The sequence below is a fragment of the Amblyomma mixtum genome, chromosome 1 (assembly GCF_055824585.1).
Source record: "Amblyomma mixtum isolate Tamu chromosome 1, ASM5582458v1, whole genome shotgun sequence".
Lineage (NCBI taxonomy): Eukaryota > Metazoa > Arthropoda > Arachnida > Ixodida > Ixodidae > Amblyomma > Amblyomma mixtum.
Genome location: NC_143012.1, coordinates 83526638 through 83548557, shown reverse-complemented (window position 1 = coordinate 83548557; position 21920 = coordinate 83526638). Strand labels below are relative to the sequence as shown.

The following is a 21920-nucleotide window of genomic DNA, read 5'->3' as shown; positions in this document are numbered from 1 at the left end:
TTAACCAAATTTGATGTGAGAGCAATCGGCCGAATATTGTCGAGATCAAAACCCTTCCCCTGCTCTTTCAGCAGTAAAATAATTTTCGCTGTTTTCCAATTTTGTGGAATCCAGGCTTTTTCCAAAGACCAGTTCACAATCTGCAAGAGGTACGGGGCAAAATCTTGCATTAGGATTTTAAGCATGCCAACTGTTACTCCGTCAATCCCAGGGGCAGCAGATTGCAGGCAATTAACTACGGACGCTAAATCCGATACAGATACCTTAGTGAAGTCTCCACCCAAATGAAACGGAGTTGATGGAAAGGTAGTGCGAGCTCGAAAACGCACAGCAAGGCCTTGAGCTATGGACTCTAGTATATCTTTTTCGTCCCGAGGTGGCAATACTGTGGACTGAGAGATGTGAGAAGAAGGCAGCAAATGAGTACGTTCCATGAATCTATAAAGAGACTTCCGGTTGACAGGATTAGACAGATAGGTGTTCAGGCTGGCATTGTACTCATCCTTAGCCTTAGATATTGTTCTTTTAAAAGAGGCTGCAAAGAATTTGTAATTTATCCAGTTCTTTGGGCACTGGTTGTGCGTTAGACTCTTCCATGCAGCTTTCCTTCGACGATAGGCTTTTTCGCAGTCGTCATTCCACCAACTGGAAGAAGTCTTATTTACAACGCCTGACCGGACTGTAAAGACTGCTCGCCGAGAGGCGTCTAACACTGAATTTAATACCAAAGGGCCCCCGTCAGATTTATCGGAGGGGGAAACAGATGAGAGGGCCTCACCTAGGAGGTTCTTGAACAGTGTAGTATTTATAAATTTTTGTGGCGAACCAGTCGCCCTGACTGGACTGCATGCAATAGTGAAAGTGATTGGGGCGTGGTCACTGGACGTACCGCAGTCAACTGTACACCACGAAGATACCGCTGTACCATTAACTGCTAGCGTTAAATCAATAGCTGATCGAGAATTAGCCCTCATGTAAGTTATGGCGCGACTATTGTAACAGCACACGCCGTTTGCTGACATCCAAGACCAAAGTAATTTCCCGCTAAAGTCTGATCTGAAACCCCAAATTACATGATGAGAATTGAAGTCCCCAGCTAGAACTACTCGTCTGCTGATGCGCAGTAACGCATCGAGCTCATCCGTCCTACGGACTCCTGCGGGGAAGTAGATATTTGCCACCGTAACAGGGGCGCACTGCGGAATAATGATTTCAACGGCAAGTATCTCACAATCAGGTCTCATAATTTTGTGAGACACTTTAGCACGATGATAAAGTTTCGTTGAAATCAATGTTAGTAAGCCCCCACCCCTGCCGTTTGGGCGATCATTTCTAAAAACGGAGAAATTTTTAATTGCAAATGGGCGATTAGGATTGAGCCACGACTCCTGTATTAAAATAATGTCTGGACTATGTTTTAGTATAAGCTGCTGTAAATCGGGGAAAGAAGATGATATAGAGCGACAATTCCACTGTAGAACAGATATTCCCGCCATGATTATTGCTTTAAAAACGTAGCCGCAACAGCCTCTTTCAACACATCTGTTTTCTTTGTAATTCCAGGCGAACTTTTCTTAGTCTTACCATGATGATGGTCAGATTTCGATGGAGAAGAGGAAGCACGACGCTTCTGAGATGGAGTAGTCATTTCAACATCTGACTCACAAGCGTTACCCTTATAAAAATGGTCTATAGACTTTCTATAGACTTTTTATAGACTCTATAGCCATCCTATAGACTTTTCCTTTTGTCTATAGACAGTCTATAGAAAATCTATGGACTAAAGTCTATAGCTGCTTCAATTTCCTTTTGTCTATAGACGGTCTATAGACTCTCTATAGACTAAGGTCTATAGCCGCTTCAATTTCCTTTCGTCTATAGATTGTCTATAGACACTTTATAGACTAAAGTCTATAGCTGGTTCAATTTCCTTTTGTCTATAGACGGTCTATGGACTCTCTATAGACTGAAGTCTATAACTACCTCCAGTTCCTTTCGTCTATAGACGGTCTATAGGCTCGCTATAGCCTAAGGTCTATAGCCGCCTCAATTTCCATTTGTCTATAGACTGTCTATAGACTAAAGTCTATAATTGCTTCAATTTCCATTCATCTACCCAGACAACACACCTACATCCTAAGGACGTCCTTGGGAAGTCCACGGCAGGACTTTACGCACATCCCGCGGATGTCCCGAAAAAATCCTGCAAACATCCGAAGTGAAACGCCGAAAGAAGTCCTTCGGATGTTTGACGAGTACATTTTTAGGACCTTCGCAGGACTGCAATAGGATGTTACTATTTTTATTTTTTCCTTCGCCAGGACCCAATATAACCTCATGTCCTTTTCAAGTGTTGCTACTGGTCACGCATGACTGACAAAAATACCAGAAGCAGTGCCTCATAGCCGCAACAGAACCAGCTTCCGCTTCTGGCATTTCGACCAATAGCATATGGCCGAGAGCGATGCTATAGTAAAAACGACACAAAGTTTGAACACAGGCCTGGATTATGCTGCACAGTGATTTAAAACACAAAGCTTTGGCTAAAATAGTTTTATTCAAATATATGGGGCATGCTGGTGATCAGGCCGAATGCTGATTCACAGCTGAATTTTATTTTTTAATAACAGCACATGAAACAGAACAACTCACATAAAGGAAGCACTAACACAGCTTTAACAGCTCCTCTCAGGCATTTCTCATTATTGAGAGCAAGGTCATGGATGGTGTGCACATAGACCTTCCTTCGCAATGTGTGTAATAGGCTTCATTAATTTTGTTTAGCTTGTCTGGTTATTATGAGCCAAAAATATGACGTTTTCAAACTTGAAGCAGTAGGATTCCAATACAATAAGTAGCCAAGCCAACCCCAGATGCAGAGTTGCAAAATAGAGAGATGCAAAATAACTATACGGCTAAAACAGCGGGTATATACATATAAGTCATGTAAGGTCTAAACAGGCTTCGGGATGATTATCTTGGTCAGAACAAAAAATATTAATTGCACTGCAAAGGAAATGACATTAAAACAAACAGTAGCGGCATACTGTAAGGCATAAATATTATATGACTGTCTTATAAATAATGAACGCAACAAAACACAAATATGCCACTCAGTGCCTCATTGGTCATATGGTGCTCGGCTGCTGACCCAAAAGACGCGGGTTCGATCCCAGCCATGGCAGTCCCATTTCGAAGGAGGCGAGAAGTTGAGAGGCCAGTGTACTGTGCGATGTCAGCGCACGCTAGAGGACCCCAGGCAGTCGAAATTATCTGGAGCCCTCCAATATGGCATCCCTGATAGCCTGGGTCGCTTTGGGATGTGAAACGCCAAAAAACCAAACTAAAAACACGAATGCAACTTTTTTTACTGAAACAACAATACCAGCATACGCAGCAGAGGTGAAAAAATCTCGATCACACTGCACGTAGCCTAGCTAAAATGAGGCAAATTATGTGACTGCAATAAGGCATAGGAACTATTGTTTTATTTAGAATAATCAATGTTCTTAAAAGACAAATGACCCTTTCTTGCTATAACAGCAATACAACCCAACTATGCAGATTAGAAATTAAAATAATAACATAAGCACTATCTGTCAGGATCGAATTTCAGCAAGCATGCAACTAAAGATAAAAGCAGGCATATAGCTGTGCATAAGTAGTAGATGGCCTTCACGGCAATTAGCATGGTCAGAAGATAAACATTTCAGTCAAGCTGCATGTGGAATGACTAAAATAAGACGGGTTGTCTGACTGCTACAAGGTACAGGAACTATACTTTTCTCACTCAAAACAATAAAGATTATTAAATCACAAATGAACCTTTTTTTTGCTGTAACAGCAATACATGCACACAGATCAGAGGTTGAAATATTGACACAAGCACAACCATTCAGAATCACATTTCAGCAAGCACAGGACAAGAAATAAAAAGCACGTATAAGTGTGCATAAGGAGTAGATGGGCTTTAAGGCAACTAGCACGGCCAGAAGAAAAAAATGTAAAACACGCTGCATGTAGTATGATATTAACATTAACAAGTTATAAGACTGCTACAAGCCACAGGAACTATGGTCGTCTCTTACATAGACAATAAAAGTCATTAAAATCCACATATCCTCTTTTTTTTTGCTGGAACAGCAATACAAACGCACTACGGGGGTGAAAAATAACTCCAGTAGTAGCAGTCAGGAGCAAATTTACACAAGCATAGTGGGACTAGAGACCATAACAGCAAGTATAGCTCGATACAGGCAAATTTCAGATGGGCAACAAAATGCCCAGCTTGGTCAGACAAAAAGAAATTGTTCATGCACAAAGCATCGCATTTCTAGACAAGTATACTACAACTGCTAGGTATCAATAAAGTGACACGTTTTCAAGATATTGCTCGGCTTCTCATTCTAGGCAGTCTTCTTTTCGGTTCTGCTATAGTGTCATCGAAAAGAAGAGTCACATATACATGTAAAGCAGAAATCCTGCCACCTGGGCCAATACTGAAATAGGCTGCCTTGCTGGAAGGAAGACAAAAAAAACCCAATACATATAGACACTTCTTTCAGTTCACCTTTTTTTTCAATCACTGACTGCATTTGAAAAAAAAAAACTTGCAGCACAATATACAAATTGCGGCACCTTCACATGGTGTTGGCACCAAATGGTACTTGCGGCAAGGAATTAATCCTTGCACAAGTAAATGTACATACTTCCAGGAGTAAAACCACCACAAACAGACAGCCAAGTAAAGAGAGGTGCGTGAGCACTTAGCAGGCTAAGAATACCCAAGTTAACTTAAAGATACATTTCATGATTCTACCTAACTACACAGGCTGATATGCAGAAGTTTTCACAATATCTATTGAAATAATCTACTGAATTCTGTGCTCTCTCAAAATCAATCATCTCTCAGCACAGTGTCACAGGAAAAATATCAACAGTTTGGAATGAAAAATCCTCAACCCAAGATGTTAATATAAATAAAAAAATGTAGCACACTAGCAACACACTCACCATTCAGTTTTCTCAGGAGCACAGCTTTGTTCCCCAGTTTTCTTGCACATTACCCGTTCAGTTGCATGCCGAAACCATGACATGGCTGCCTTTTTGATTTCTTTTAGCGTAGTTTGCTGTGCCTGAGTTGAGGTCTGCTGGTCGGTTAGGCAACCTATAGGAGGTATTCACATGACGTCATCCGCAAGGGGCGCTAGCTGCCGGCGCGGCGTTCGCCATGTTGGTGGTCGCGCGCGCGTCCGCCGCAGCCAGCTGCAGCGTTTAAGTAGCTGGTGATGGGTGAAATGTGAGTGTATTTCGCGTCTCGCCGCAGATAATTTCTGTCCGACCTGTACCGCCACGTGACTGAGTGAATATTCCGTGAACTGTGCGAAGCAGAAAAGAGCGGGCACGCTCAGAAGGTTCTACTTTGTGAAAAGGTCGACCCCCCGTAGGAATGCGGAGGCGCCGGCATGGTGTGCGACGTACAGGACTGCTGCCGCGCGTTGAATTCACCGGTATCGAGGCCCACCTTGTGCACGGCTTAAGTTTGCTTACAGGCCAAGGAATTAAAGCATACAAACCTATGAGAGGGTGCAATTACTTGACAAGCGGGTGAGTCCAAGAGCCGTGCTGAGGGTGCCGAAGGCCGAGGTGCCGAAGTGCCGTTTTTGGAGAGGTGAGTAATTCGAAGGGTCTGTTCGCTTAGCTGTAGCTTAAATTGTCACCTCTATCTGCTGAAAGTGACGTGTTGCTACGGCTTGAAGCAGCGCTACGTAGATACAATCAAAACTGCAAAATATTCTCGCTGGGTCTGACGTTCGTGCTGCGAGCATTTGTTTGACCGTTCTGCCGCTGGAATTATCCGTTTCTGCGGCGCTAGTTTTGGAATTTCGGTAGTTAATCGTGCTGTTTATCCACGATGTGCCCTGCATGACTAGCTGACAGTTATCAACTGATATTAAAAGGTGTAAGTCGTGTACATTTTTGCGTGCAGTGCAGCCAGCCAGTTTTGCTGCCGAGTTGAGGCAGCTCTGTTTTATCACGGCACAGAGAAATTGTGCTGCAAACTTCATGCACAATAAGTGTACGCGGTCGCTGATGCATTTAACAACGTGCAAATGTGTTACTGATCACTAACAGTTCAGGCCGGGTACCTCACGGCGTATGTGTTCACTGCGCGAGCTGGCGTGAAACGACCGCAAACATGGCGCGTTTGCCGCGGCGATGCTCGCGCCGTCTGGTAGCGCGGCCTCAGTGAATACCTCCTATATACAAATGAGAGGGTATATGTTATGTATTTTTTATAGAAAAATATACCCCACCTCTAAAAATTTCTGTAGCCAAACTTTACTGCATTTCCTTAATTTTGAACCAGCAGGCAAAGGGCATGGGTTTGAGTAACAAAGGATGGCATATTTCTACACATCTTATTACCAATTCCATTGCTGGGCCATGCCTTCTATGAAAACAGTCCCAAATGCACACTATGAAAGCTGTAATTCTAGCTTGTTCTAACCTGTGGTAATATTCGTGGCACTGCAGCCATGAGCCAATGAACCAGATGACAACAAAACTCCATGTGGCTAGTTGTGAAGTGCGTGAATGTGCAGATCTGAAAATAAACAATGAAAATTTGGCATTTTTTTTTTCGAAGCAAATATCACTGGTCTTGACGCAATCCTACCAAGAGCTACAAATTCAATTATAAACACTTAATGTAGATATTGATTCTGTGATCTTATTTATATTCGAAGTCTTAAAGGGATACAGACACAGTGTTTTGGGGTGTTCATTTTTCTGCTTTTAATGAGACGTAAAAGCCTATTAATCATGGAAATGAGCTTAAATATCTAGTCCACAGTGTGAACAGTTAAACTGTTTTATATGAGTACTTTTGGTCTCTGTCAGGTCAATGCCAGTGCTGGAGTCCATTATGGCATCATGTGATGGCACGGTTAGGACATACCCCATGTTTTGCTAGTGGCTCTGCCAACCAGTCCATATATAGATGATAGATGTCAGCATTGGCTAACAGCTCCTCTGTCAATGATTTTTGGCATGTGGAATCAGTGAAATCAGAGAATTTGGAATAGTAAAACCCTTTGTGCCCAGGACACAGATCGGATCACTTATTTGAGTTTAAAATTTTATATCTGTGCTCCTTTAAGATTTGAAATAGCTTCCTCCAAATAATACTTACTGCACATGATTTTGCATATATTCAGCTCGCAGAGCCTGTTCTTCCCTTGGCACCATACCAGCTGTAGCTAGAAGCCAGTTCAGATGTTAGAATACTTCACAGAATGTGAGATGTCTTTTCTCTTGCAGTGTCTCCATCTTGCACAGTCATGTGATTTCTAGATCAAAACAGAATTAGGTTCGAAATCAGACCAAGAAAATAAAATCAGGATTTCTCAAGTTAACAGTGGGGAACTCTATTGCTATAGTCAGTTTTTATCATATTGAAGGCAGCTGGCATGCTGTTGTGAGGTATCCCTAGGTGGTACAATTGAACATGCATATGCCCTCCATCATGAGCCGTCCATATGACACAGGGGCAGATTTGGCCCTCGCCAGCAAAAAATTCATATGTAAAAACATGCATGACCTCATTTTTTGGATGCAAAAGGCCCAAACAACACACACAGTTCAAATGAAATTGCAATAGTTCTCTTCAATACTATATATATCTAGGTTACAAACCAATAAAAGAAAATCTATGCGCATGCAACAGGTATAAACAGAATACAAAACTAATACAGCCCCGGCCCGGCTCAGTGGTTACTGCGCTCGGCTGCTGTCCCGAAAGGTGCGGGTTCGATCCACGCCGCGGCGGCCGAATTTCGTTGGAGGTGAAATTCTAGAGGCTCGTGTACTGTGCGATGTCAGTGCCCATTAAAGAATCCCAGGCGGTCGAAATTTTCGGAGCCCTTCACTACGGTGTCCCTCTGAGCCCGAGTTGCTTTGGGACGCTCAACCCAAACAAACCAATAAACCAAATCAAAATTAGAACAGGAACTTTAGGCGCATATTCAGTCGAATGTTGAAGGCACGGAACATGCGACGAGCTAGGGTCTAGTTGCTCTTGCGACTTTGCAGCAGCACACGGATCAGGAAGGGTCGTATGCAACACCATCGCCAGCAGCCGACGCTATACCGCATTGTGCGTTTTTATCGTAAAGACTTTAAAAAATTTTCCCGCCTCAACCGCTCGCTCGTTTGCGGTGAAACTGCGCACAGAGCTTGCGCAATACGGTAACTTTTGTATCGTAGCAAGTTTTACAACGGTACTTACTTAGTTGAGCCGTGCATGATGCGAAATCGTAGTTGTCTGCGTAGAGATCGTCGAACCAAAACCCGCAGACGCCGTTTTTTCGCTGAAGGGCGGCAGTGGCGCCATCTGTTTTCAGCAGTGAAAAGCGTCACGACAAGGCGTCGAGGTAGCCGAGGTGAGCGTTGCATGAAGCGCGTGCCTACGCTGTACGCGTGCCGTTTGAATATGCCGTTTTTTCGGCCAACTGAGCGAAAAAAATTATCAGAACAACTGATTTAACGAGGCTTTACCTTTGAGATGATATTATTTGCAAAATCGCCGCGGCGCCTTGTCGTGACGCTTTTCACTGCTGAAAACAGATGTCGCCACTGCCGACCTTCAGCGAAAAAACGGCGTCTGCGGGTTTTGGTTCGACAATCTCTACGCAGACAACTACGATTTCGCATCATGCACGGCTTAACTAAGTAAGTACCGTTGTAAAACTTGCTACGATACAAAAGTTACCGTATTGCGCAAGCTCTGTGTGCAGTTTCACCGCAAACGAGCGAGCGGTTGAGGCGGGAAAATTTTTGCAAGTCTTTACGATAAAAACGCACAATACGGTATAAGCTCAATATCATGACGTGCCTCTCGGCGTGCACGCCTGTAAGTAGTACTACTCGGCACCATAGCCATTATACTGTCACCAGATTAATATACTGGCCCCCAGTAAGCTTCTCCTCATATTCAGCCAGCATCAGTCACTGAACTTTAATACCGCCGCTAAAATTACTTCAAAAGGTAGAAATCACGCTACACGGCTCACACACCAGGCGAGGACTACCGACTGCCACTTACTTTCACTTGCCACATGTGCCATCCGTGTTTCCCGCTGCTGGAACCTTGCTGAATACGTAAAAAAAAATTACACTCGTTACGCAACCAACATGCAGTAGGAGCGTCAATAATTACCTGAGGTTTTGGTCCAAAAAACAGAAAACTGTCTAATACACGCCTCAAACCAACGTTACTAGAACCTACTCAGTTTCGCAGCTCACCATACCGCCCAGCGGAGGAGAGTGTCCCAAGCGGCGGTCACGAGAACTAACGGCGCTGCAGTCGAGTCTTGCTCCCTGCCGGGCGCGTCGTCTGCTACACGCAGCGCGGAAGCGTGGAGCGGCCGGCACATGAGGTTTTGGCGAGCTGCATTCGCACTCTACATGGCTGCAGTAAAATAATACTTCCATTACGGCAGCTTTTACTTCGAAGCTGCGTGTTATCTTGGAGAAAACGTTTGTGTGATGCGAAGGTAGGCTGTTAATATTGTGAAAAAATTGCAAAAACGCTGAAATGACTGTCCGTGGAGTCGTCGTTGGGATGCCCGCTATTGCATCCCGGTGCAAAGCAGGTCAGCATGAAGAGGCCCGATGTCACAAAATACTAAAACAAAATTCAGGGGCCACTTTGACGATCTAAAGTGCGCGAGGCGAAAGCCTTTCCACGCAACTTTGGCCGCACGGCCGTTGGCACACACGAGGCGGCTATGGGGCGACTTGGTTTGGCTAGCCATGACAAATTTGGTCGAGATTAATTAGCCATGACCCATGAATAACTAGTAATGATTGATTAATTACGAACTAGTTATGTCCGGTTAATGACTGGCTAGTCATGACTAACCAGTCAACTACTAATGACTAGTTAATGACTAACTTGTCATGACTGCTTAATAACTAACCAGTCATGACAATTAGTAATTGGTCATGGTTAGTCATGATTAATCCGTCATGACTAACCATGACTAATGGCTAACCAGTCATGACTAGCCATGACTGGTTAATTACCAACTAGTCATGACTAACCATTAATGACTAATGGGGTCATGGCTTGACCCATGACTTACTAGTCATGATTGGTTATTGACTAACTAGTCATGATTGCTTATTGGATAACTAGTCATGTCTGGTTAATGACTAGCTAGTCATGACTAACCAGCGATGACAAACCAGTAATGACTAACCAGTCATAACTAGTCATGACTGGTTAATGACTAACTAGTCATGATTGCTTAATGACTAACCAGTCATGACTAATCAGTCAGTAGTCATGGTTAGTCATTACTAACCATCACTAATGGCAACAAGTAATGACTGCTTAATGACTAACTAGTCATGACTAACCAATCATGACTAATTGGGTCATGACGTGACCAATGACTTTCTAGTCATGATTGGTTATTGACTAACTAGTCATGATTACTTATTGACTAACTAGTCATGTCTGGTTAATGACTAGCTAGTCATTACTAACCAGCAATGACAAACCAGTCATGACTAGTCATGACTAATCAGTCATAACTAGTCATGACTGGTTAATGACCAACTAGTCATGATTGCTTAATGACTAACCAGTCATGACTAATCATTGACTAACTAGTCATGACTAACCAATCATGACTAATTGGGTCATGACTTGACCCATGACTTTCTAGTCATGATTGGTTATTGACTAACTAGTCATGACTAGTTGGCTAATGACTAGCTAGTCATGACCAACTAGTCATGATTGGTTAAGGACGAACTAGTCATGTCTGGCTAATGACTAGCTAGTCATGACCAACATTACTAGAACTTGGTTCTAGTAACGCTGGTCATGACAACAGTCATGACTAACCAGTCATGACTAGTCATGACTGGTTAATGACTAACTAGTCATGATTGCTTAATGACTAACCAGTCATGACTAATCAGTCATTAGTCATGACTAACTCATGACTAAGGGCTAACCAGTCATGACTGCTTAATGACTAACTAGTCATGACTAACCAATCATGACTAATTGGGTCATGAATAACCAATCATGACTAATTGGGTCATGACTAATTATTCATGACCAATGACTTACTAGTCATGATTGGTTATTGACTAACTAGTCATGACTAGTTGGTTAATGACTAGCTAGTCATAACTAGCTAGTCATGACCAACTAGTCATGATTGGTTAATGACGAACTAGTCATGTCTGGCTAATGACTAGCTAGTCATGACCAACATTACTAGAACTTGGTTCTAGTAATGTTGGTCATGACAAAACAGTCATGACAAACCAGTGATTAACCAGTCACGACTGGTTTGTCATCGCTGGTTAGTCATGACTAGCTAGTCATTAACCAGACATGACTAGTTAGTCAATAAGCAATCATGACTAGTTAGTCAACAACCAATCATGACTAGTAAGTCATGGGGCAAGTCATGACCCAAATAGTCATTAATGGTTAGTCATGACTAGTTAGTAATTAACCAGTCATGGCTAGTCATGACTGGTTAACCATTAGTCATGGTTAGTCATGACAGATTAATCATGACTAACTATGACCAATTACTAATTGTCATGACTGGTTAGTTATTACGCAGTCATGACAAGTTAGTCATTAACCAGCCATTAGTAGTTGACAGGTTAGTCATGAATGCTTTGTCATGACTAGCCAGTCATTAACCGGACATGACTGGTTCGTAATTAATCAATCATGACTAGTTATAACCAGTCATAACTAGTCGACTGCTTAATGACTAACCAGTCATGACCAATGCGTCATTAGTCATGGTTAGTCATGGCTAACCAGTCCTGACTAATGAATAACCAGTCATGACTAGTAATGACTGGTTAATGAATAACTAGTCAATCATGACTAACAGGTCATGAGTGATTAATGACTGACCAGTCATGACTGGATACTTAGTCATTAACCAATCATGATTAACTAGTCATGAGTTAATGGCTAGTTTAAATGCCAAATGAGTGACTTCAAATGCCAAAGGCCCTGGTTCGATTCTCAGCCTCGACAGTTTTTTTAAGTAGTGACGCCGAAACGAGGACACATGTGCCGACACGGCTGCTAACGACAGTATGAGGCATTAAAGGCTTTCGCCCTAAAATTAACCGAGAAGCAGACGACACGTACAAAACGGCTGTCGCGAGCGCTCTCTTTAAAAAGGGCGCAACAGGGCCAGCGAGCCGCACCGAGCGGCGACGAGGAAGCAAGACTCGATCGCAGCGCCACTAGTTCGCGCGACCGCCACTTGGGACAGCTCTCCGGGCAGAGCTTTGAAACCAGAGTTTCTTACTATTACCTAGAGGGAAAGCTGGCAAGCCGTCTATGGGAGTTTGCATGGAGACCCCACGTGACCACCTCAGCCACCATGGGCGCTCAAAGCATCATGGGGCGGTGAGCTACTTGTTGCGGAACTGTAACTTTTGGCCAAAAAATAATAAAAAAATAAAGCTGTTTGATAGCTACAAACGTCCTAACATTCAATATCTTGTCTAATGATTGCAACAAACGAGCAGAAAAGCATTTAAGTGCAAAGTTTGCCTAAAATAAGACATGACTAGCTTTCCTATTGGCCAAGTGATGAACACTAAAAAAACTAATATTTCGTAATTAACAGGCGCACTTTTAAAAGTAAATATGTTTTCAAAAAAAATGTTGTTGTTTAGATACTTTAAGAGGTTTTTTAATGGCATTTCGGAAGAGTAAAACCTTTTATTGGCGTCGTGTGTCGTCGCGTCTTCACTACTATGGCTTTTGCACACTGCGTTCGCGCGAAAGTCGTCTGCGCACACACGAACTACGTTTTCGGAATGAAACGCCTTAGTACTGCCACTCTGTGTTCCCGAAAAACTACGACTGTGCCGCAACAAGTAGCTCACCGCCCCATGATGCTTTGAGCGTCCATGTTGGCTGAAGTGCAGCGCCGCCAGCTTTCCCTCTAGGTAGTAGTAAGAAACTCTATGTTTGAAACTGAGTTTGTTCTAGTAACGTTGCCTCAAACCTTCAGTAGTGCGATGACGATGGTGGTGCCATTGAGCTAATGAGCAAAGAGCCTTTTTAAGCAACATGCACCTAAGACAAAAAAAAAACTGTGATCCTAAATGAACAAAAAAATAACAACAAAAAAAGATGTGTGTTATTAATTTTCATGACCACTGCTCTAAGAGCACGACCAAGTTGCCAGTTGTTGTTGCTGTGGTGTCACTGTCATCGTCAGTGGCTGTTATGGTCGGAAGGCGGGAATACAATTTTGCGTCAAGGTGGTTATGTTGTGAGCTTGGAGGAGAAGAGTGTAATTAAGCTCACCCTGGATAGCTATAACAAAACGGGAATTAGACTATTTGAGCCAGGTTCAGTTAGAGTAATTAGGTCGCCCTTCCCTAATTTCGAAGTTTTAAAGTTTAGGGTTTCTGTATTTAGCTAATGGCCCTTTTGGAATTGCTTATTTTCGTCCTGCTTTTAACGGTTTTTTGGCTCTTTCAAAAAATAAGCACGGGGTTGTGTATTACTTTGTGACATCTTGCGCTTATACATCGCATGGATTATTGTTTACTTGTTCTAAACAGCTGTATCAAGCCCGCTAGCCAAAGACGTCGGAAAAGGACAGTGGAGCGTGCCACTCGAGCGCTCATGAGAATTGTATGGCCATCTGCACGATTCAGACCATCTGAATATAAACACTTCCTTATAACAATCGATCTGCGACTGTTTGCGGGATGATCCCACCGCGGCTTTTATACGGACGTCATGTCCGTATAACGTTCGAGCCGCGACTGTTCCCGGGATAATCCCACTGCGGACTTGATACGGATGTCCCAGGGATGTCCTGTTCGGGATGTGGGACGTGCGTACATTTTTGGGACGTCCTACGGATCTTTGGTGTTGTCTGGGTATAGACGGTCTATAGACTCGCTATAGACTAAAATCTATAGCTGCCTCAATTTCCTTTTGTCTATAGACTGTCTATAGACTAAAGTCTATAACTGCTTCAGTTTCATTTCGTCTATAGACGGTCTATAGACTCGCTATAGACTAAGGTCCATAGCTGCCTCAATTTTCTTTTGTCTATAGAGTCTCTATAGACTAAAGTCTAACTGCTTCAATTTCCTTTCGTCTATAGACGGTCTATAGACTCTCTACCCAGACAACACCAAAGATCCGTAGGACGTCCCAAAAATGTACGCACGTCCCACATCCCTAACAGGACGTCCCTGGGACATCCGTATGAAGTCCGCACTGGGATTATCCCGGGAACAGTCGCGGCTCGAACGTTATACGGACATGACGTCCGTATAAAAGCCGCGGTGGGATCATCCCGAAAACAGTCGCAGATCGGTTGTTATAAGGAAGTGTTTATATTCAGAGGGTCTGAATCGTGCAGATGGCCATACAATTCTCATGAGCGCTCGAGTGGCACTCTCCACTGTCCTTTTCCGACGTCTTTGGCAAGCGGGCTTGATACAGCTGTTTAGAACAAGTAAACAATAATCCATGCGATGTATAAGCGCAAGATGTCACAAAGTAATACACAACCCAGTACTTATTTTTTGAAAGAGCCAAAAAACCGTTAAAAGCAGGACGAAAATAAGCAATTCCAAAAGGGCCATTAGCTGAATACAGAAACCCTAAATTTTAAAACTTCGAAATTAGGGAAGGGCGACCTAATTACTCTAACTGAACCTGGCTCAAATAGTCTAATTCCCGTTTTGTTATAGCTATCGAGGGTGAGCTTACACAAGCTCACAACATAACCACCTTGACGCAAAATTGTATTCCCGCCTTCCGACCATAACGGCCACTGACGATGGCAGTGACACCACAGCAACAACAACTGGCAACTTGTTCGTGCTTTTAGAGCAATTATCATGAAAATTAATAACACACATCCTTTTTTGCAGTTATTTTTTTGTTTATTTAGGATCACAGTTTTATTTTTGTCTTAGGTGCATGTTGCTTAAAAAGGCTCTTTGCTCATTAGCTCAATGGCACCACCATCGTCATCGCACTACTGAAGGTTTGAGAGTTTTCCGTTTTTTGGACCAAAATTTCAGGCAATTATTGACGCTCCTACTGCATGTTGGTTGCGTAACGAGTGTAATTTTTTTTTTATGGGTTCCAGCAAGGTTCCAGCAGCGGGAAACACGGATGGCACATGCGGCAAGTGAAAGTAAGTGGCAGTCGGTAGTCCTCGCCTGGTGTGTGAGCCGTGTAGCGTGATTTCTAGCTTTCGAAGTAATTTTAGCGGCGGTATTAAAGTTCAGTGACTGGTGCTGGCTCAACATGAGCAGAAGCTTACTGGGGGCCAGTATATTAATTTGGTGACAGCATAATGGCTACGGTGCCGAGGAGTACTGCTTACAGGCGTGCACGCCGAGAGGCACGTCGGCTGCTGGCGATGGTGTTGCATACGACCCTTCCTGATCCGTGTGCTGCTGCAAAGTCGCAAGAGCAACTAGATACTAGCTCGTCGCATGTTCCGTGCCTTCAACATTCGACTGAATATGCGCTTAAAGTTCATGTTCTAATTTTGATTTGGTTTATTGGTTTGTTTTGGTTGAACGTCCCAAAGCAACTCGGGCTCAGAGGTACACCGTAGTGAAGGGCTCCGGAAATTTCGACCGCTTGGGGTTCTTTAATGGGCACTGACATCGCACAGTACACGAGCCTCTAGAATTTCACCTCCAACGAAATTCGGCCGCCGCGGCGTGGATCGAACCCGCACCTTTCGGGACAGCAGCCGAGCGCAGTAACCACTGAGCCGGGCCGGGGCTGTTTTAATTTTGTATTCTGTTTATAACTGTTGCATGCGCATAGATTTTCTTTTATTGGTTTGTAACCTAGATATATATAGTATTGAAGAGAACTATTGCAATTTCATTTGAACTATATGTGTTGTTTGGGCCTTTTGCATCCAAAAAATGAGGTCATGCATGTTTTTACATATGAATTTTTTGCTGGCGAGGGCCAAATCTGCCCGTGTCATATGGACGGCTCATAATGGAGGGTATATGCATGTTTAATTGTACCGCCTAGGGATACCTCACAACAGCATGCCAGCTGCCTTCAATATGATTAAAACTGACTATAGCAATAGATTTCCCCACTGTTAACTTTAGAAATCCTGATTTTATTTTCTTGGTCTCATTTCGAACCTACTTCTGTTTTGATCTAGAGAAATCACATGACTGTGCAAGATGGAGACACTGCAAGAGAAAAGACATCTCACATTCTGCGAAGTATTCTAACATCTGAACTGGCTTCTAGCTACAGCTGGTATGGCGCCAAGGGAAGAACAGGCTCTGTGAGCTGAATATATGCAAAATCATGTGCAGTAAGTATTATTTGGAGGAAGCTATTTCAAATCTTAAAGGAGCACAGATATAAAATTTTAAACTCAAATAAGTGATCCAATCTGTGTCCTGGGCACAAAGGGTTTTGCAATTCCAAATTCTCTGATTCCACTGATTCCACATGCCAAAAATCATTGACAGAGGAGCTGTTAGCCAATGCTGACATCTATCTTCTATATATGGACTGGTTGGCAGTCACTAGCAAAACATGGGGTAAGTCCTAACCATGCCATCATATGATGCCATAATGGACTCCAGCACTGGCATTGACCTGACAGAGGCCAAAAGTACTCATATAGAACAGTTTAACTGTTGACACTGTGGACTAGATATTTAAGCTCATTTCCATGATTAATAGGCTTTTACGTCTCATTAAAAGCAGAAAAATGAACACCTCAAAACACTGTGTCTGTATCCCTTTAAGACTTCGAATATAAATAAGATCACAGAATCAATATCTACATTAAGTGCTTATAATTGAATTTGTAGCTCTTGGTAGGATTGCGTCAAGACCAGTGATATTTGCTTCGAAAAAAAAAATGCCAAATTTTCATTGTTTATTTTCAGATCTGCACATTCACGCACTTCACAACTACCCACATGGATTTTTGTTGTCATCTGGTTCATTGGCTCATGGCTGCAGTGCCATGAATGTTACCACAGGTTAGAACAAGCTAGAATTACAGCTTTCGTAGTGTGCATTTGGGACTGTTTTCATACTGCCTGCACAGAAGGCATGGTCCAGCAATGGAATTGGTAATAAGATGTGTAGAAATATGCCATCCTTTGTTACTCAAGCCCATGCCCTTTGCCTGCTGGTTCAAAATTAAGGAAATGCAGTAAAGTTTGGTACAAAAATTTTTAGAGGTGAGATATATTTTTTTATAAAAAAATACATAACATATACCCTCTCATTTGTATATAGGTTGCCTAACCGACCAGCAGACCTCAACTCAGGCACAGCAAACTACGCTGAAAGAAATCGAAAAGGCAGCCATGTCATGGTTTCGGCGTGCAACTGAACGGGTAATGCGCAAGAAAACGGGGGAACAAAGCTGTGCTCCTGAGAAAACAATGGTGAGTGTGTTGCTAGTGTGCTACATTTTTTTGTTGATTTTTTTATCTTGGGTTGAGGATTTTTCATTCCAAACTGTTGATATTTTTCCTGTGACACTGTGCTGAGAGATGATTGATTTTGAGAGAGCACTGAATTCAGTAGATTATTTCAATAGATACCGTGAAAACGCATATCAGCCTGCATATCAGCCTGTGTAGTTAGGTAGAATCATGAAATGTATCTTTAAGTTAACTTGGGTATTCTTAGCCTGCTAAGTCCTCACGCACCTCTCTTTACTTGGCCGCCTGTTTGTGGTGGTTTTAATCTTGGAAGTATGTACATTTACTTGTGCAAGGATTAATTCCTTGCCGCAAGTACCATTTGGTGCCAACACCATGTGAAGGTGCTGCAATTTGTATATTGTGCTGCAAGTTTCTTTTTTTTTTTTTCAAATGCAGTCAGTGATTGAAAAAAAAAAGGTGAACTGAAAGAAGTGTCTATATGTATTGGGTTTTTTTTTGTCTTCCTTCCAGCAAGGCAGCCTATTTCAGCATTGGCCCAGGTGGCAGGATTTCTGCTTTACATGTATACATGACTCTTCTTTTCGGTGACATTATAGCAGAACCGAAAAGAAGACTGCCTAGAATGAGAAGCCGAGCGATATCTTGAACGTCACTTTATTGATACCTAGCAGTTGTACATTTAAGTGTCTAGAAATGCGATGCTTTGTGCTTGAACAATTTCTTTTTCTCTGACCAAGCTGGGGATTTTGTTGCCCATTTGAAATTTGCTTGTATCGAGCTATACTTGCTGTTATGGTCTCTAGTCCCACTATGCTTGTGTAAATTTGCTCCTGACTGCTACTACTAGAGTTATTTTTCACCCCCGTAGTGCGTTTGTATTGCTGTTCCAGCAAAAAAAAGAGGATATGTGGATTTTAATGACTTTTATTGTCTATGTAAGAGACGACCATAGTTCCTGTGGCTTGTAGCGGTCTTATAACTTGTTAATGTTAATATCATACTATATGCAGCGTGTTTTAGATTTTTTTCTTCTGGCCGTGCTAGTTGCCTTAAAGCCCATCTACTCCTTATGCACACTTATACGTGCTTTTTATTTCTAGTCCTGTGCTTGCTGAAATGTGATTCTGAATGGTTGTGCTTGTGTCAATATTTCAACCTCTGATCTGTGTGCATGTATTGCTGTTATAGCGAAAAAAAGGCTCATTTGTGATTTAATAATCTTTATTGTTTTGAGTGAGAAAAGTATAGTTCCTGTACCTTGTAGCAGTCAGACAACCCGTCTTATTTTAGTCATTCCACATGCAGCTTGACTGAAATGTTTATCTTCTGACCATGCTAATTGCCGTGAAGGCCATCTACTACTTATGCACAGCTATATGCCTGCTTTTATCTCTAGTTGCTTGCTTGCTGAAATTTGATCCTGACAGATAGTGCTTATGTTATTATTTTAATTTGTAATCTGTGTAGTTGGGTTGTATTGCTGTTATAGCAAGAAAGGGTCATTTGTGTTTTAAGAACATTGATTATTCTAAATAAGACAAATAGTTCCTATGCTTTATTGCAGTCACATAATTTGCCTCATTGTAGCTATGCTACGTGAAGTGTGATCTAGATTTTTTCACCTCTGCTGCGTATGCTTGTATTGTTGTTTCAGTAAAAAAAAAGTTGCATTTGTGTTTTTAGTTTGGTTTTTGGCGTTTTACATCCCAAAGCGACCCAGGCTATAAGGGATGCCATAGTGGAGGGCTCCAGATAATTTCGACTACCTGGAGTCCTCTAGCATGCACTGACATCGCACAGTGACATCAACTTCTCACCTCCTTCGAAATGGGACTGCAATGGCTGGGATCAAACCTGCGTCTTTTGGGTCAGCAGCCGAGCACCATATGACCAATGAGGCACTGAGTGGCATATTTGTGTTTTGTTGCGTTCATTATTTATGAGACAGTCATATAATATTCATGCCTTACAGTATGCCGCTACTGTTTGTTTTAATGTCATGCCCTTTGCAGTGCAATTAATATTTTTTGTTCTGACCAAGATAATCATCCCGAAGCCTGTTTAGACCTTACATGACTTATATGTATATACCCGCTGTTTTAGCCGTATAGTTATTTTGCATCTCTATTTTGCAACTCTGCATCTGGGGTTGGCTTGGCTACTTATTGTATCGGAATCCTACTGCTTCAAGTTTGAAAACGTGATAATGTTGGCTCATAATAACCAGACAAGATAAACATAATTAATGAAGCCTATTACACACATTGCGAAGCAAGGTCTATGTGCACACCATCCATGAACTTGCTCTTAATAACGAGAAATGCCTGAGAGGAGCTGTTAAAGCTGTGTTAGTGCTTCCTTTATGTGAGTTCTGTTTCATGTGCTGTTATTAAAAAATAAAATTCAGCTGTGAATCAGCATTCGGCCTGATCATCAGCATGCCCCATATATTTGAATAAAACTATTTTAGCCAAAGCTTTGTGTTTTAAATCACTCTGCAGCATAATCCAGGCCTGTGTTCTAACCTTGTGTCGTTTTTACTATAGCATCGCTCTCGGCCATATGCAATTGGCCGAAATGCCAGAAGCGGAAGCTGGTTCTGTTGCGGCTATGAGGCACTGCTTCTGCTTTTGGTATTTTGGTCAGTCATGCGTGACCAGTAGCGACACTTCTGAAAAGGACACGAGGTTATATTGGGTCCTGGCCAAGGAAAAAATAAAAATAGTAACATCCTGTTGCAGTCCTGCGAAGGTCCCAAAAATGTACTCGTCAGACATCCGAAGGACTTCTTCCGGCGTTTCACTTCGGATGTTTTCAGGATTTTTTCGGGACATCCGCGGGATGTGCGTAAAGTCCTGCCGCGGACTTCCCAAGGACGTCCTTAGGATGTAGGTGTGTTGTCTGGGTATAGACCAAGGTCTATAGATGCCTCAATTTCTTTTCGTCTATAGACTCTCTATAGACTACGGTCTATAGCTGCTTCAATTTCCTTTCGTCTATAGACGGTCTATAGACTCTCTATAGACTACAGTCTACAACTACCTCAATTTCCTTTCGTCTATAGACTGTACACTATAGATAGCCTACTGCCTATAGACCAGTCTATAACAATCGTAATTATATCTATGTTCGATACACTGACTTTCGGCTAAGTCCAGAACAATGTCAATTTCTTTTTGCACTGCATGTTGACGGGATGCATCTAGTGACCGCAACTATTTCGGGAGTCCCCCACCTCCTTCGTTATTACGGAAATTAAAAAGTATTGCGTACGGCCATTACAACACCCTCGTGTATATTGTTTTCAGGAGCATTGACAAGCTCCTTTTCGTTATACCATGACGTATATTGTCAATAGAATTAGATGTTTAATGCTAACAAGTAAGCCGAGGAAAGGCAGCCGTTCAGGAAGTAAGGGCGCCCGCAAACTGTACTACATCGAACGAATACGCTGTCCCGTAAAGGAATCGCTCTACACAATTCCATTCCATCTTTCGATCGTTACTGTCCAACGCGCTGAAATCAGAAACATTTCATCAACAGGTCTACATTTCTCTTTTAAACGTCCTGAAAATAAAGGGGGAAATACGGGTGCGAGAATTCAAGGAAGCGCCCATCCCTTAGAAACATCTTAAATTAATCTCAAAGAGCCTGGTCCTCTGTGCGATTAACATCTGCCATTTCTACCTTTGCAGTTTGTATTCACGTGAATAAGTGCTGCGACGCAACAATCACAAAGCCAGTATTTTTTCGTTCCTACCCTTAGACCTGTTGCTTCGGAGCCGATGAAACGCTGATGTGGCGCATATCAGTTTTCTAAACACGAACACACGCAAAAAAGACGTTATGCTATGCAATCTTATAATTATTATTTGAGAATTGTACCACATACTATTCGGTGGGAGATGCGGCGCGTATACCGACAAGAAGTTAGATTTCGGTTCTGTTTTCACGAAAACAATAAGATTTTTAGAGGGTAAGCGAAGAATTTAAGCTTATAAACCAATTTCCTTCTGTGGTCTTGGATATCCAGTTCAAGCTGCACGCGGCAAGAGTGCGAGCGATAAAGATACGACCGTGAAATGGGTTTCTGTTTCACGTTTTACACATTTTACCGCGAGACGGCGGAAAATCATTCGGGCTGCAAACAACCCTGTGCGTGGCTGCATCAATGGCGTTGGCGTGTTGTTCGCGGATTACGTTTTCTTCAAAATCCAGCTTCATCGTCCGCTTACGGTAAGTCTACACGTTTATATTTTATTAATTTGGTCTCCTAAACCACTCTAAGCAGAGCTGTGTGTGCAGAACAGATTATGTGCGCAGTTACAAACGTCCTATCTTCGTTTCTAAGGCGGAAGCCATCGGGTTCTCGACTAATGCCGCTTATCTCTGTCCCGCTGTCTTTACTAACGCGC

The 21920-nt window shown here is 42.5% G+C and overlaps 2 long non-coding RNA genes across 4 annotated transcripts; one reads left to right on the top strand and one right to left on the bottom strand.

Moving 5' to 3' along the window:
* Positions 1 to 2538: 2538 nt before the first annotated feature.
* On the bottom strand, positions 2539 to 9271 carry LOC149367007 (uncharacterized). Of its 2 annotated transcripts, XR_016284447.1 has the most exons (5): positions 9221 to 9271; positions 9107 to 9154; positions 7196 to 7352; positions 6512 to 6607; positions 2539 to 4517 (listed from the first exon to the last, which is right to left on the bottom strand). It is a non-coding gene; the product is annotated as an uncharacterized LOC149367007 (long non-coding RNA). The 2 variants fall into 2 exon arrangements; XR_016284446.1 differs by having other exon boundaries at positions 2539 to 6607.
* A 5836-nt stretch (positions 9272 to 15107) lies between these two features.
* Positions 15108 to 19980, top strand: LOC149367006 (uncharacterized). 2 transcript variants are annotated; one of them, XR_016284445.1, is made up of 5 exons: positions 15108 to 15242; positions 16248 to 16406; positions 16993 to 17088; positions 17351 to 17502; positions 18020 to 19980. It is a non-coding gene; the product is annotated as an uncharacterized LOC149367006 (long non-coding RNA). The 2 variants fall into 2 exon arrangements; XR_016284444.1 differs by having other exon boundaries at positions 18016 to 19980.
* Positions 19981 to 21920: the final 1940 nt, after the last annotated feature.